At 45.1% G+C, this 16,370-nt stretch overlaps 1 protein-coding gene across 1 annotated transcript in view; it reads right to left on the reverse strand.

Annotated features, from left to right (window-relative positions):
• The window catches only part of LOC126456244 (transcription factor GATA-6-like), a 536,593-nt gene that overhangs the window by 505,517 nt on the left and 14,706 nt on the right, over positions 1-16,370 (reverse strand). The gene's annotated exons all lie outside the window — the stretch shown is intronic.

Genomic DNA, 16,370 nt, shown 5'->3' on the forward strand with positions numbered 1-16,370 from the left:
ATTTAAGAATTTTGTTCGTTCTGAATTATTGAATATAAACCATACGCGTGCTATTATCTAACTTAACTGAAATTAATTATTATCAGAGTATATTTAAATGGAACACGTGTACGAGGCATGAGGTCGGAGCCCTTAGACTATCGATCTTTACCTGTGTATAATATCTATCCTCCAAACAAAGAGGTTACCTCAATTAAATACACGATAGATATCGTCCATCGATACATGGGAAGGCGAGGGGGATGGAAGCGGACAAATGTTAAACCTAAGGAATAGTGGAACAGCTAACGCAACACACTCCAGCAAAAGTTTATCTAGTGAGGAACAACTTACGATAGCGAGCCCGTTCGACGAGGCCAGGTTGGGGGCAGCACCTGTAGATGGGCGCCACTGTATTCGGTTTGAGCTACACAAATCTTTACCCGATAGCAAACTTGACGGTAACATCGATTCGGGAGGCAGAGGCAGCCCCGTTTGCACGTGTCGTGCGTGAACTTGTCGGAAGACTGACAGCACGGGGAAGTCACGTGTTAGCCGGCCGCCCGCACTTCGGCGTTCCCACGGAGATAACGGAAGGTGAAGCACATTTCCGGTCACAACCGCGCACAGATATCCACGCCCTGACAAGCGCCAGCGAGCTCGCCCAAATTTGCCACCGCCACTTCCCTTTCCCTGGCCGTATCGCCGAAGTAGGCGATATGCAAAACGAGGAGCGCAAATAATTTGAATCAAATGTCTACTGCTCGAACCGGCGTCCCGCTTACACGTCAAGTAGATTTCACGCTGCATCACTTCATTGAATCATTGTAGGAACATTGTGATACTCGTATCAGGCTGAGCTGGTTTTATAGATCGTTATGCAACTCTGACGACGGACTGGCCAGCAAAAACAAGCTTATCGGCGACTGGTAGTGGAGAAAAATAAAGGCGGGAGAGTGGAAATAAATCCCAGCGCGAAGCACTTCATTAGGCGGGATGAGGAGCGCCTTATCGCGCAGGGGTTGCGGTCAGGCGAGCCTCCTGCTGCCGCAGGTCACCGGCAGACACACTTCTTGGCAACCGGCCGCCGACGTCTCCCCTGGCTCGCGCACGCTGCACTACTTGCCAGCAAGCTGCTCTACCCTCCACGGGAGTTGGACAGAAAGATGGAAACACCAGAAACACGACACATTACCATGACTGATAGGGTGCAGGAATGCCGTTCGCACTCGGAACAGCTTCCAGTCGTCTCGGGATGGAGAAATGCAGGTCCTGTACGGTTCCCAAGTAAATCTCATACCATTTTTCCTGAAAAATAGTGCTACGTTCGATTAATGATGACAGTGAATAGGAATCACACCCCTTTCTCTCCAAAACAGACCTCAAAGGATCGATATCACTGACAAGGAACCCCTTGAGTGCGAAGTGGCAAAAGGCCACTGATGTTCACAGCATTCGACGCCCCATATATTGTCTACCAAGCAAGCACAATATTTGTTGCTAAATGCAGAAGAGGGTGGGACTGGAGATATCCAGTGGTGACCACAGCATGAGGCTGTGAAGCATAGTTGAAATGCGTAATCGACGAGTAACTCACAACAGTGCTACAGTGCTGTGGTGGTGGTACAAAGCAGAGCAATGGCAACGATAAACAGAGCAAACATTGCATTAAATTTACAACAACAGTTGCCGAACTTGACACTTCGTCAGAAAGGAACCCAAGGAATTTCACAGAGTGAGAAAGATGTGGCAGATGAAATTTTAACGTTTCTATGAGGTGAGTCAGTAAAATATGTGGTGTCGTATATGTTTGACCGTGCGGACAATGTACATGAGAGGTACAATGATTACAGTATTTGCTTAACAAGTGAAAGTGATACTGAAACAGGTGTCGAGCCATGTAGTTCGTCATCCTTGTCGGACAGAGAGCCACAAATTACGTCTCCTGTGAAACATAGTAAAGGGCAAACGTTGTCCAAGGAGCGCGTACTAAACATAATTACGTGCGTGAAAGATAATCCGCAGCACAATAAAAACAATTATGAACAGATCTAGAATAAGTCTGCAGCAATATGACCGTGTAGTGCATAAGGAATAGTAGAGATATTCAATGGAGGACAAGACGCACTTGTACCAAGCCTAGTATTTGCGCGCTTCAACGATGCCCGACACACTTTACGGGATATGCATGATAGTGACATACTACGTTATGCAAATCAAATTGCGCGCAATATAGATTACAGTGATTTCCAGGAAAGCTGCGGATGGTTGCGTAACTTCAGACAGTGCTGCAAAATTGGAATACGTGAGAAATCTCGAACGAAATGTCAACCTGACGATGCACAGCAAACTGCGGAGTCGGCTCGAATATTTGTAGATGAGATAAACAAACTTAACCCACCGTTAAGTAAGGAATGTATTTTCAGTTCCTACCAATCGGGATTTGAAGAGAAAATTCATATCAAAGGACCCTGGAAATTAGAGGTACCAAGAGAGTTGTATCAACTAACATCAATGCCTTAATTAATTCGCATACACTTACGCCAACTGTTAATCTGGATGGCAAATAGGCTGGAAAGTTATTCATTGTACTGCGACAAGTTCAAGGTGCTCTGCCTCCTACAATTCTTTCTCGAATGCGTGATCTTGCAACGACAGTAGGGAATATTTACGTCTCAGCAAGCATGAGTTGGAAAATGGGCGGAACTGAATGACAGTTATGGTATGAGCACTGCTTTTAGCCAATAGCTGGTCGAAATAACTTGCTTTTATTCCTGCTTTGCGTATAAAAATCGCACTCCTTTAGAGCAAACTTTCCCTTCTGAAAAGTGTGTGACATGGCAGTTCATACCACTTGGTACCACTGCACAAATTCAGCATCTAAATGTTTGTCTTTTCCGTGCCTATAAGGATAGCTGGTTTCGCGATAAGCTTCACGACAGACTGCTTCGCATTTGGATGCACGACATCACATTCCTCAGTTACCGTCACCCGGTTATACCAATATGCAGTCTTTGAGAGTCGATGCCCAGCAGAACGTCTTGCTCGGTTTATAAATTTCAGGGCGTTCGCCTTCGATCTCGATGGCGCGAACTTTTGTGATCAATGTGGGGCGCCATTTTTCACTCGTTGTTCATGGAGGAAGTTAATGATTTGTTTTGAATATTTCTTGAATGTCGAAGATGTCCATTTTGTGAGTGTAATACATACGTTACATAGAAGGTTGATCTCTGCGCCTTCCGGACATTCTTTTTCTGTTGCTCTCCTGACGTACATGGTGAATCATTCATTACCAGCTAATGTTTTTCCTGTCGTAGTTGTTAACACAACATTTTCAAATGCTGCGTCACCTCACTCGGTAATCCTTGTTGTAATGCGACCTTGCAGAGTAACGATGAGGTCCATGGAATATCACCATACGGCTTCCCAAATCACCACCGAATCCCTCCACGTCTCACTCTTGTGACGTAAACTCGGTCAGAAGTTAAAAACAGTGCCAAACAATACTCATCCGACCAATGACGTCTTCCATAGACCCATAGTCCAGATTTTATGGTTGGGCAACACGTTTTCCTGTTACGGACATTTGCACCGCTGGTGAGTGTTTTGGAATTCCAGCTCGCTCAGAAGTTTCCTGGTTCTGGAGCTTCCTTCCGTGTTGTTTTGGGGCTGATAGGGCCCGCGAGTGCGACACTCCGTTCTGCAGTCACTCCTGCTGGTATCGTCTTCTTAAAAAAATGGTTCAAATGGCTCTGAGCACTATCGGACTTAAACAGCTATGGTCATCAGTCCCCTAGAACTTAGAACTACTTAAACCTAACTAACCTAAGGACATCACACAACACCCAGTCATCACGAGGCAGAGAAAATCCCTGACCCCGCCGGGAATCGAACCCGGGAACCCGGGCGTGGGAAGCGAGAACGCTACCGCACGACCACGAGCTGCGGACTATCGTCTTCTTATTTTCCGTTACAATCCTCTTCAATGACTGTCTGTTATGATCACTGAACTGACACTCTCGGCTTTCCCTGTATGCAGTATAAGTCTTCGATATGGTGCCTCTTGAAACACTGGAAGCATCGGCTCCCTTGGTTACTGAAGCATCCACCATACAAGCACCATAAATTTTCACACCTTTAAATTCACTTTGCTCCGATATAATGCACTCATAACTCTACAGAATACTGAATGTCGAATCAAAACACCGTTCGGACGTCTGAATTTCCAAATTGTTATTTGATTGAGCAACCTGTTTCGACGATAAATTACGCCGTCTTCAGGCCCCCTGGCCAACGTGTAGGGAGATTCCCATCTCTGGTACAGTCAAAATAGGGCCAGCATTCAGTGACTGGTATCCCTAGATTTGTACTTGCCACAGCGATCCCTTGGATCATCACTTGCCGTCTATAGCATACCGGCGAAACTGGTTGCTCACAAAATAATTTGGAAATTTAAACAGCTGAACGGCGTTTTGATTCGACATTCTGTACTGAACAGCGGGGTTCCGGCAACCATCTGTAAAAAGATGGACATGTAGATACAGAACACCGTTCTGACCACGACTGACAGTCATGAGGGTATTGCACAGGTAGCTTTCGTGGTGAAATACAACAGCGCAACTTGCAGGTCAGGCTAGCATCTGCACTTGGGTTCAAGCACGCGTTTCTTACGCAGTTTCCGCATTTTGTCCAACCCTTGTACCTGCGCGTAACAAAGAGCATCGGACTACTCCGCTGCGAAGTTTCATATCAAAAAATAATACCTGGTACAACAATTCTGCCTCTAATTTTATATTATCAGCAAGTGGAAAGCAGCAGTCACTCATTAGATGACGAAGACAAAGAAAGTAAGCACTCCGGATAAACAATTATTCACCTCTAAAGACGTCATGCTAATCCTGTGGAACACCGCCTGTAGCCTCGTCAATGACGTCAGTCAGGCGAGGATGTCCCTAGAGAATGCTATGTATACCATTTAAAAGCTAAGCCGGTGCAAGATCCCAGGCGCAGATCCCCGTCAAACGACTTCCAGAGGCAGCAATATTTCATACAGTTAGTGAGCGAATTTGAAAATTTACAATGCTGTCGTGATCTGCTCATTAAAGGACATAATCTTACGTTAAATGTTTGACGCCGTAATGCTAGCATTGCGGTTCGAAACTGTAAGTCTTGAGGCAGTGTAACTCATGTCGGGCAAGTGATAGAGATTATAGTGTTTGAGAATGAGAGCGACTTCCAACGAACTTTACACTTAGTTTCAAATCTTTTCCAAGCTTTTTCTGATTGACATCCCCTCCTCCCCTCTCCGATATGATTAAAGGAAAAAAGTTCATCGCTTACTACATTTCCGCTGTTCATTCAGTAAAACTTCCACCATCAACTGTGACATTTTAACTTATTACATCTTTGCAACTCATTCTATTCACAACTTATTTAGCAGACACTATCAACGTGTACCACTAAATGTACTTGCAAAATTATATGACTGTACGACACATAACTCAGGAGATATGACGTTTGCTGCAAACGAAGCACAAGTTTGCAGAGGCTACACTCATCCTGTGTTTGATAATGAGAGTCCACAGCGACTTGCAGAAAACTTCAAACATAATTTCAAATCTTTTTTAAACTTTTTTCCACTTACTTGCCTATCGTCACATATTTAAGACTCGTTTGTAAATTAACCACACTTTGAAGCTGTTTCCTACATGGGCGTTCGATTCGGAAGTGGAGAATTCACTGGTATCCAACTGAAACTGCTCACTGATGATTAGGTCCCATAAACCTTTTAAGTCGCGGAAATGTTGAATGCTACAGTTCACATATTCATTTTCCATGTGGTTAACATCGAGTGCTCTAGCGATCCAGTCGTGCCTAACTGTTCGTCAGACCAGAAACGTACGCATGCAGCCCTGTGGACGCAGATGTTGTCATCGTCGAAGACGGTAGTCTCCACAGTATATCCATCATGAGAATGTAAATGAAGTGGGAAGCCTTGGTCAATGACACTGATAAAATAACCAACCAGGTTCACGTTCACGGTAACCTGAATGAGTGACTCCCAACTACACCATCCACGCACTGTGAGCTAAACGTCTCATCGGATGGTCGGTGCACTCGGCGTCTTGCACCATTTGAAAAACGGCAAGCTCGTAAAATACGCAGCTACCCAGTATGCAGATAGAAGCAACAAACAGAATGTGCTAACACAACTTTTGTGCGTATTGGTGTTTGTTCCCATAAACAAGTACAGACGGAAGTTTTTTCGCGTGCAACACGTGCCTCGTCGCATAACAGAACACACGTCCCATCTGTTCAAAAAATGTTCAAATGTGTGTGAAATCTTATGGGACTTAACTGCTAAGGTCATCAGTCCCTAAGCTTACACACTATTTAACCTAAATTATCCTAAGGACAAACACACACTCCCATGCCCGAGGGAGGACTCGAACCTCCACCGGGACCAGCCGCACAGTCCATGACTACAGCGCCTGAGACCGCTCGGCTAATCCCGCGCGGCCGTCCCGTCTGGTAGAGCCCAGTTTTAGTGTCGTTTGGCCACTGAAGATGTGCAGCTAGGAGCAGTGGTCTGATGCGAGTTTCCGACTCCAGTGTCCATTAGGTCTATATTCGCAATGTTCGTTGGGAAACGTGGAGCTGAGATGGACATGCTTTTACTGACAGAAGCAAATTCAGTACGGTTTGAAACCGATTATCACTGACAGCGTGTGACAGTCATCTCCGCTGCCTCTCCGCTAGGATCCGTCTTCGACCGCTTTTCTTACCCCGTGGTGCATGGCTGCAGTTGTTACGCCGTTCCTTGTAGACACACTGGACAGACCTCGTCGATGCACCAACAAATCGGGCAGCTTCATTCATGGTGTAGTTACGTGCGCTCCCAAACACAAGAGCTCCTTTCCGTCATTCTGTCACCGAGTGGGGTAGCACAATTGTTAGCACACTGGACTCGCATTCGGGAGGACGACGGTTCAAACTCTAGTCCGGCCATCCTGATTTAGGCTTTTCGTATTTCCCTAAACCGCTTCAGGTGCCGGAATGGTTCCTTTGAAAGGGCCCAGCCGACATCCTTCCCTAATCCGATGGGACCGACAACCTCGCTGTTTGGTTCCTTCCCCCAAATCAATCAATCAATCCATAACTCTGTCGTGTTTCCACATCGACCCGTCTTACAGAAACCACTGGCACATTTCATAGGGAAGACTTAAAGTCACCAATGGATGGACTAGCGTGTTCTTTTAGGATGTTAACTAATATTTTGTCCGAAATACTAACACATACGTTTTTCATTCTGCCAGTATCCAACTGAATAGAATAGATGCAAGGGTTGATCAAAAATATGGAAACACTGCAAGAAATGCATGCTTGAACATGCAGATGCTAGGCAAGTCTAAAGGTTGTGGTGTTGTATTTCACCATGAACGGCATAGCAGACCGCGAGGTCGGAACACAGGCGAGAGAATGTCCAGCTAAGGACTACCTTAACTGGGCACTCTTTTCGCCTGCATCTCCTTGCATCGTGGTCTGTTGTATATATGGCTGTTTTGATGGATTGTGAACCTGAATCTAATGGTTAACCGGTCATGTTAGCCCTACTGTCGTCCTTTCCGTATTCATGGCACGCTTCAGGAATCGTGGACGCATGCTTTCTGCTTACACGACGAACCGCTAGTTGCATCAATGAATGTTCGGTCCCATCCATGTCGCAAGTTAATGTCATGATTTAACGTATCAAACCTGGACAGAATATTACTCGCCCCTTAAAAGAGCACCCTGGTCGTTTTAGCTGATGTAGAAGTGGTACCAGGCACTCGTATCACCCCATACTGCCAAAACAAGTCATGGGAGTGAAGTGGGTTGTATGTGCCGGTCCGTTGTACGGAATCAGGTCTGTCACAGGTCGACATGGAGACATGACATAGGGTCAGAAAAAAGCTGTCGTATCAGGACGTGTCAAACCAACGAAATGGGTGTGTGTAATGTAGTATCGCGTTTGTGTTGTATCACAACGACAGAAGGAAGGCAGTATGAAACTCGGTGCCCGCACAGTGCCTACTCCTCTCAAATAGCACCAAGACGACCGTTGGATAGTGATCAGAACAATGGAATGAAAACAGTGGAATCAGTCGGTTCATGGAAAACGTCGGCTCATTCCGTTATAGTTTTACGTGTCGGTTGAAATAGTCATTCATTCTTTTTGGTGAAATCGGGTTTTAGTAGGAACCAAATGATAACAACGTTTCCGTACGAATATTATTCACTCCATTTTTTGGGGTGGAACCAGCCTGTGGAACCAACCGGATAAAAATAGTCGACGCAGGCTAGAGCATTCACTTCTGAGCAGAAACATTTGATCGGGGCCGGCCGCGGTGGTCTAGCGGTTCTAGGCGCTCAGTCCGGAACCGCGCGACTGCTACGGTCGCAGGTTCGAATCCTGCCTCGGGCATGGATGTGTGTGATGTCCTTAGGTTAGTTAGGTTTAAGTAGTTCTAAGTTCTAGGGGACTGATGACCACAGATGTTAAGTCCCATAGTGCTCAGAACCATTTGAACCATTTGATCGGGTTGCCATTGTTAAGCCGTCATTTTTAACTGCATTCTGTTATTACCTGTCGTCACTGTTATTGTAATTCCGATGTTTGCTTTTACTGAATGCCAGTAAGCATTTTTAATTCAGTTTTTCGTCTATGTTTATGAATTAGGCGTTAGGCGTTTTCTTTATATCTAGGTCAAAATCCTGAAACATTCAGTGGCGTGGGAATGGAAGAAATAGTACGACTAAACAACAAGCGACCATAAATAAATTAAATGCGATATACGGTATCCGCAAGGATTATTCATATCATGAAACTATATTAATTCAAAAAGTTTCAAAAAAATAAAGATGACAAATATTTCTCATGAAAAGTAATACTTCTGACAAGTGACAGTGTATGCTGAAAAAGCAACTGATTAAGTCAATAAAAGTTGAAAAAGTTGCTTTCTGTTCACGCTGCCTCAGCGTTTATTGAAAGAGAATTATGGTGAAGGATGCAAAACCAGCGTGAAGAGAGAGAGAAAGACAGAGCTTCAATAAATTTTAATAAAAATAATTGTTGGTTTATTTAAGCATAAATTTATAACATGGAACTAATTATTAACCGTTAAAAACTATCCATATTTGACGCAGGAAGAACAGAAAATTCGTATTTAAGTTCAGCTCTCCTTAAAATAAGTTGGCAACCCTACTCTTGGTATAACCTAAAGGGTTTGAAAAGGGTTCATTCAAACCTGGAGACTGAGTGAAAATGTTCATATAGCTGACATTCGGTTGTTTCACATTTAGTGAAACCACTAAGACTTGGAGGGTCAGTGAAAACCCTTATACAGCTGACGTAGCTGCAGAGACTAGTTTAATCTCATTGTTTCATTCGACTGAGAAACCAGACTGAAGTAAAAAACATTTTTGAAAAAATAAATCTGCTTTAGGTTTACTTACAGACACGACTGGTTTCGCAGCATTTTAACTGCATCATCAGATGCAATAAAATCATGTTCAGATCGAGGAAAGTGAATGAGAAAATGACTTGATTTTATTGCACATGATGATGCAGCTAAAAGCTACGAAACCTGTCGTCCCGAGAAATAAAGCGGCATTATCTTTTCAAAATGATGTATCCAGGTTCTAGCTGCCCTGAGTACAGGCGCTGCGAAAAAAAAATCGACTGATCAACCACTACCGCTGAGCTTAACTTCCCCGTCTGATGGTTGGATCACCATCAAAAGTTCATGAGGTTAGGAATTTAAATGAAGATATTGACACAAAGTCTGGTGATCAAGAACTTGACACACCCACCTCACCAGTCTCCGTCCCTGCCCGTTACGGCCAGATACCGATTATGAACATTTGTTCCATCGGCAGAATTCGGACCGGTATCTCGGAGTCGAGTGTCAGGGCACAGGCGTGCACCTTAGCAACATCGGTTACTGTAACGGGTCTGCTTTCATTAAATCGTTCATTAGTTCCTAATCTCTTTATTACGTTCCCATACTATGCACATTTCCTCAGAATTATTACTTTTATTATAAAGTCTTCGGATGGTACACCAAAGAAGAAAGTGCAACACTGGCCTTCTTCTCTAGGCGTGCCCGAAATTTTAAATTCCTGCGGCTTAACCTTTGACGCTGACGGCGTATATCAGAGGTGCACTCCGGCCGAGGAAGACATGAAATACTGCGGCGAGCGGCGAGCGCAGGCCGCAGCGCAGGCAGCGAGCAAACAGCCGTGCAAAAAGAAGACCTGGAGCAGCCCGCGCTGGGCACACAGCGCTCTCCAGAATCTGGGACAGCGCCGGCGGGCTGGGAGCTGGAGCCGCCGCGTAACGGCCGCGGCCGCCTGTCCACACGCGACTCGACTCTTGCCCCCTCTGGACAAACACAACCTTCGGACGGAGCATGATGCGTCCCTCAGGATAGCAACCGCCGCCCGGCAGCTATCGACAGTGGGACGATTCCATCATCACCGCAATCGACCGACAATACCAAACCACTGTGCTGCTAGTAAGCTTCCTCCCGTTGCTTGGCACGCACAGCGGTCAGCAGGATGAGTTATGCTATTTTTCTGGTACGTTGCTGTGACATGCTTTTACACTGATGTGGCAGAAGTCGTGGGATGCTACCCGACGTCGTGTCGGGCCTCCTTTTTCCCAGCTTAGTCCAGCAATTACACGTGGCATAGACTCAAACAAATCGTTGGAAGTCCCCTGTAGAAATACTCCAAACACTATTTTTTTAAATGCATCTTTTATTCTACATGTTGAAAGTTTTACAGTGTGTAGATACGTCCTTTAGGAACAATATTTTCATTTGTCCACATAATTTCCATCCCTTTCAACTGCCTTACGCCACTTGGAACCAGCGCCTGTATACCCGCACGGTAAAATTCTGACCCAACATGTTGGAGCCACTGTTTGGTAGCGTGCACAAGGGAGTCATCATCTTCAAACCTTGTTCCACGAAGAAAGTCTTTCAGTTTCCCAAAGAGATGATAGTCGCATGGAGCCAGGTCAGGACTGTGAGGCGGGTGTTTCAGTGTTGTCCATCCGAGTTTTGTGATCGCTTCCGTTGTTTTTTGACTGACATGTGGCCGTGCATTGTCGTGCAACAGCAAAACATCCTGCTTTTGCTGATGTGGTCGAACACGACTCAGTCGAGCTTGAAGTTTCTTCAGTGTCGTCACATATGCATCAGAATTTACGGTGGCTCCACTTGGCATGATGTCCACAAGCTAGAGTCCTTCGGAATCGAAAAACACTGTAGCCATAACTTTTCCAGCAGAAGGTGTGGTTTTGAATTTTGTCCTTGGGTGAATTTGCATGATACCACCCCATTGATTGCCTCTTCGTCTCTGGTGAAAAATGATGGCGCCATGTTTCATCACCTGTCACAATTCTTCCAAGAAATTTATCTGCACCATTCTCGTACTGTTCCAAAAATTCGCTGCATACCGTTTTTCTTGTTTCTTTGTGAGCCACTGTCAACATCTTGGGAACCCACCTAGGACAAACCTTTTTTAACGTCAACACTTTCAGTATTTTGCAAACACTTCCTTCCCCTATCCCAACGTAGCGTGACAATTCGTTCACTGCGATGCGTCTGTCAGCAGTCACCAATTCGTTAACTCTCTGCACATTGTCTGGAGTGCGTGCAGTACGAGGCATGCCGCTGCGAGGACAATCCTCAATATTGCCGTGCCCGCTTTCATCACGTAGCCTGCTTTCCCACCGACTAACTGTACTGCGATCGACAGCAACATCTCCATACACCTTTTTCAACCTCTTGTGGATGTTTCCCACTGTCTCGTTTTCACAGCGCAGTAAGTCTATGACAGCACGTTGCTTCTGACGAACGTCGAGTGTAGCAGCCATCATGAAGACATGCTGTGACGGCGCCACTCATGGGAACAGGTTGAACTAAGTTTGAAAACAAGCGGGAAGGATGTATCTACACACAGTAAAACTTCCACACATGCAGAATGAAAACTGTATTTTTACAAAAATAGTGTGCATTTCTTTTGGAGTGACCCTCGTATTAAGCCACGCTGCCTCTGCAACCACCCATAATTGCGAAGGTGTTACCAGTGCAGGTTTTCGCGCACTAACTGACCTCTCGATGGGCGACGGGCTATCTGGGTGGCTAAATCATTCGCTCGAATTGTCCAGAATGTTCTTCAAACCAACAGCGAACAATTGTGGGCCGATGATATGGCGTATTCTCATCCATAACATTTACATCGTTGTTTGGGAACAAGAAGTCAATGAATGGATGCTAATGGTCTCCAAATAGCCGAACATAACTATTTTCAGTAAGTGACCGGTTCAGTTGGACCAGTGTGCCCAGCTGATTCCATGTAAACACAGTCCACACCATTATGGAGCCACCACCAGCTTTGGCCACAACTTAGGCCCATGGCTTTGTGAGGTCTGCGCGACACTCCAACCCTACCATCAGCTCGTACCAACTGAAATCGGGACTCATCTGACCAGGTCACGGTTTTCCAGCCACAGATCCAATCGTTATGGTCACGAGTCCAGGAGGGGCGCTGCAGGTGATGTCCTGTTAGCAAAGGCACTGACGTCACTCGCCTGCTGCCACAGCCAATTCACGCCAAATATCACCGCATGGTCCTAACGGAAACGTTCATCGTACGTCCACATTGATTACTGGGGTGATTTCGTGTAGTGTTGGTTGCCTATTAGCACTGACAACTCTACGCAAATGCCACTGCTATCGGTTGTTAAATGGAGGCCGTCGATCACTACGTTACCCGTGGTGAGAAGTCAAACCTGAAAACTAGCTTTCTCAGCACACTCTTGTCACTGTGGATCTCAGGGTATTGAATTTCGTAACGATTTTCGAAATGGAATGTCCCATGCGTCTAGCTCCAACTACCATTCCGCGTTCAAAGTCTGTTAATTCCCGCTTGCGCCCATAATCACGTCAGAAAGCATTTCACATGAATCACCTGAGCGCACAAATGACAGCTCTGTCAGTGTATAGCCGTTCAGAAAAACTCATAGACTATGCAGTGGTAAAAGTAAGTGAGTTAGAGTTCCGCGTTCTGACCCTATACAGGCCAACTGGACCCGCCCGACCGCCGTGTCATCCTCTTGCCAACGGCGTCACTCGATGCGGTACTGAGGGGCACCGCTCTCCCAGTCGTTGCTGGGATTCTTGGCTTTGTAGCCGCTAGTAATCTAGCTCCTCAGTTGGCTTCGCGTGGTTGAGTGCACCCTGATTGATGGAGTACACCGAAAAAGTTCAAAGAAGGGCAGCATGTTTTGTATTGTCGCGAAATATGGCAGAGAGTGTCGGTAAAATGATACACGATTTGGGATGGACATCATTAAAACAAAGACTTTTTCGTTGCGGAGGAATCTTCTCACGAAATTCCAATCACCAACTTTCTCTTCCGAATGCGAAAATATTTTGTTGACGTCGACCTACACAGGGAAAAACGATCACCATTGTAAAATAAGGGAAGTCAGAGCTCTCACGGAAAGATACAGACGTTCGTTCTTTCCGTGCGCTGTACGAGATTGGTTATAGATAATTGTGAAGGTGTATCGATGGACCCTCTGTCAGGCACTTAAATGTGATTTGCAGAGTATCCATGTAGATGTAGACGTACGGCTCTTCCCATCAAGGAAAAATTCCTGGCGATATTGGAAATCGAACCTGGGTCCCCTGCATGGCAGTCAGCCGTTCTGACCACTCAGCTACGGAGGCGGACGATTATGCAGTGGAGGAAGGCAATAACCATCGCCATCTGTTAATGTCAATTACATACTGGTCTGTGACCGGCGGGGTACCCCAGCGGGTCAGCAGTCTACACCTAAGAGTTTTTCTGCTTTATAGGCAGCCATTAGGCACAGGAGCGCCCGCAGTTTTTCATGTCAGAAGGGAAAACATTTTCCTGATACATATGATTTAGAAATTTTGAAAATTTAAGGTAATTCTTGTTTATTGTTCGGTTTTTGTTACATATTTTTAATTAGATTACATTTTTCGATCACTCTGGATCATCTTCAGATCTAAGTATTGTGTCAGCAACACGTCGTGCCTACTCAGAACCTAGTGTCAGTAAATTCTGATGAGTGGTTCGAAGTAGACAAGAGTGGTTACTGATGCAACCACTTAGATCTGAAGATGATCCAGAGTGATCGAAACATGTAATCTAATTAATAATATGCGACTGAGACGGGACAATAGATAAGAATTGTCTTAAATATCAACACAGTTGCGGAATCTCTCAAGATGATTACGCCGGCTGTAGTGAAAACCTTAAGAACAGTGTTACTTGCTCATCGTTTTCTCCGGTAAGTTTTTACACTGCACTTTTAGTACCAAGTCAATGTTACAAGCGTAAACAAATTAACGATATGATTATAGTAAAATCTCTTTTCATACTCGTAGATTTTACGTTTGCCCTGCATTTGTGTTACTTTCTGTTGGTACTGTCGTTAGACCTATTCTCTCAGTCACCCGATTCCGAGTCGTTAAAGATTTCTTATTTATAGCATTTCCCACATTTTGCCACCATCCGACGCTCCAACAATTTAGTTGCAACTTCCTATTTCATTACTCTACCTCATTTTATACTTGACTTTACATATGTTTTGTATACTTTCACGTCATTTTATCAATATTTTCAAGTCATTTTAGTGATAATTTTCCAGATATTTTAAGTCATGAAATCGGGAGGCTGTGGTTACACGTCCTTTTTCATATTCATAAACTAAATTAATTGTCACTATAAGCAACTGCTCTACGCCTGCTCCTAGCCCCCCCCCCTCCACCCCTCCCCCCCCCCCCCCCGCCCCCCTCACCTACATTATGGCCGGCTTTGATTGGGCACTCTTCCTTTGCTCATTATGTGTTCCATAACTACAGCATGTTTCAAAAATAGCGCAAGAGATATTGTCGACATGGCGTAAGAAACAATACCGGTAGGTAGTGTTCCCACAAGTCTCGATTTTCGCGGTATGTCCTAACTTTTAGGGCTGCCATGAACCGTCCCACGTAAGCCATATCCGGGATCCCAAATCTTACGACTTTTGCACACTGCCAAAAATTCGAAATGTAAAGCGCATTACCTTCAAAAATTGTCGAGTTCACGAAAGTTCCGAAATGGGCTTTTGAACGCGTCGCCAGGCGGTCGCGGTCAGGCGATGAACTTAAGGGACGCCTCGGCACACGCTCGAGTTGTACGTTTCGAGAACACTCAGCCGCGTGGCTTCCATTCTTTAATTATTATAGTCTGTTTACCGGCATCATCTCTTGGCGCGCTGATTCCATGTCAGTGACTGTCCCTATGGCTCACCAACTTGGTCATTCCGCGATCTCGATTATAGTGAAAACAAGACGCCGAGGTAGGTGACTTTTAGGCGTGTACACAACTCCCGTCGACGTTCTCAGTTCATTCAGTCAGACGAAATATGATAAGTATCGTGTGGTTATAATTAAGGTGCAGCAACTCACAGAGGTCCAGAGCGGTCTATAATATGATATGGCAGCCTAATGTGGTAGGTATTCTCGTGATATAATCTGGAACCCATTTACGCTGGAAAAAAGTTAGTTCCAATTTTGGCCACCAGGTGCAAATCTGGAGCTGTCAATGCAAGCAAGACGTATAGAAATGTCTCCATATGCAATGGATTAGAAACAGAACGTGGGCATAAGAATCTAACAAGTGAGAAAGGCATAATGTTGGTTTTATTATTACTCGCCACTTACACAACTTGTTCAATATGTCCGCTGGAGATGCCGACGAAATGCTGCATCCGTAAAATGACGTGATCAACAGTTGCTTGCAAGAGTTACGATGGAATCCGGGCAACGTGTCCCTGTATACTGGCCTTCAGATCAGTTAGAGATCGAAAGCGTCCGTAACGATTTCTTTTAGATATCCACAGAGCCAAAAACCACATGGATTTGGATCAGGTGATCTTGAATATTATGTATCAGGAAAGCCTCTGAAGATAACATGGTAGCGGAAGGTTGCATTAAACACATCTTCCACTAGGCGAGCAAGATGATGTGTTGCCCCATCTTGCAGTGGTTTTCACATAGTTGTGCTCTTCCAAAGCGGAAATCACATGCTGCACAAGGAGGTCTCGATAACGTGCAGACGCCTGAGTGTATTCTCTTCAAAGAAGAATGGACAGAGAATAGAGGTGCTTGTGAATCCACAGAACACAGTCACATACAGCGCGTGCAATGGTTCTCCGAACATAATATACGGTTTAAGAATACCACTAAGTCGACATTTCTGTGTCTTCATTATACCCTGTAATGTAAAATGTGCCTCGTCACTCCACAGAATATTGTCCGACC

Source organism: Schistocerca serialis, chromosome 2 (assembly GCF_023864345.2).
Source record: "Schistocerca serialis cubense isolate TAMUIC-IGC-003099 chromosome 2, iqSchSeri2.2, whole genome shotgun sequence".
NCBI classification, from domain to species: Eukaryota; Metazoa; Arthropoda; class Insecta; order Orthoptera; family Acrididae; genus Schistocerca; species Schistocerca serialis.